The sequence below is a fragment of the Lemur catta genome, chromosome 11 (genome assembly GCF_020740605.2).
Source record: "Lemur catta isolate mLemCat1 chromosome 11, mLemCat1.pri, whole genome shotgun sequence".
In the NCBI taxonomy this organism is placed as follows: Eukaryota; Metazoa; Chordata; class Mammalia; order Primates; family Lemuridae; genus Lemur; species Lemur catta.
In genome coordinates, this window is record NC_059138.1 from 77203013 (window position 1) to 77204531 (window position 1519).

General features: G+C 36.9%; 1 non-coding gene across 1 annotated transcript; it reads left to right on the forward strand.

Annotated features, from left to right (window-relative positions):
* Positions 1-718: 718 nt before the first annotated feature.
* LOC123647791 lies at positions 719-932 on the forward strand. The gene has a single exon (XR_006738335.1). It is a non-coding gene; the product is annotated as a small nucleolar RNA U3 (small nucleolar RNA).
* Positions 933-1519: the final 587 nt, after the last annotated feature.

The following is a 1519-nucleotide window of genomic DNA, read 5'->3' on the forward strand; positions in this document are numbered from 1 at the left end:
CTGCAGAAGTCTGAGGCTCATTGGAGAACAGGCTTCAGAGTATCCTGTCCAAGAGGTGTCAGAGCTGGAAGATGTATTCAACTCCTGTCAGTCATCGGTTGAGAGCTGCTCCAGTAGCACTTATTTCCCAGTACAATCAAATTGCTCTGTGTGCAGGAAGAGCTGGATCCGGCACTCAATCAATACATTATAGGGACTGGCAATTGGAAGTTGGGTTGGAGTGCAAAAATATATATATGTGCTACAATAACCAAACAACTTAAAGTTGCACAAATGTGCCAAGAAACCATTGTAAATGGTGTTCCTGTTTCTCCCTGATACTGGAGTGCCTGCTTTATTTACTACCTCCTGCAACCATTGGGATACACTTGTGAAGACTCAAATCAAACACAACCTCCTCTTGAAACTATATCTTTTTACCCTAATAGAGTGAGAACTACCTCCTTCTTTGTGTCTTTAGCGTACCCTCTATGGACTCCTACCTTAACACTAAAGTCTACATGGCATTTAATTGCTCACATTTCTAACTTACCATGGTTGTCAGAGTAAGTTTCTTGAAAGAAGTGGCTAAATTGTCTTTCTTGTATCACTTGTACCTAACAGCATATCCAGAAGATGGTACGATCATATGGTGAAAAAATACATTTTATAATTCCATACCTGATCCCCAGGACTAAAATCCTGAATGATATTTTCACTTGATATGAAAATCTGGGTTAAGACTATGCTTTCAGAGATCATTTCTATAGTTACTTACTAAAGAAGTTTTTCTAAGGAGGTAGAGCACCGGAAACCATGAAGAGGAGGCACAACATTCTCTCCTGAGCATGAAGTGGCTCTTGGTGTTGCTTTGCTGCAACTGCCATTTGCTATTGATTGTTCTTCTGTCCCTTTTTGGGAGAGCAAGAAGGAGAGGACATGGTCTGAGTGGTTTCTCAAAAAAAGAAAAAAAAAAGAAAATCTGGGTTGACAGTTCTTTTCTTTCAATGCTTTAAAAATATTATTCCACTGTTTTTCTGGCTTCCATGGTTTCTAATGAAATCTGTGATCTTTCAGATCATGGATCCCTTATATATCAAATCCTATTTTTCTCCAACCTTTTGTAAGATTTTTGTTTTGTATTATTTTCTGCTCTTTGATTATGATGACTCAGAACATGGTTCTCTCCAAGTTTATCCTCTTTGAAATTTGCTGAACTTCTTGCATCTGGTAAATATAAATCCTTTACCAAAGTTGGGAAATTTTCAACCATTATTTCTTCAACTATATTTCTGCACAAACGTCTTTCTCCTCTCCCTCAGGACTGCAATAACACTGATATAAGAACTTTTGATATTGATATTTTGAGGCTCTGTTCATTTTTATCAAACTTTTTACCCTATGTGTTTTTCATATTGAATAATTTTTATTGACCTAAATTCAAGTTCATTGACTCGTTCCTTTCTCACTTTCATTTTGAAGTCCTCCAATGGACTTCTTATTTCTCTTATTGCATCTGTCAGTTCTAAAATTTCCATTT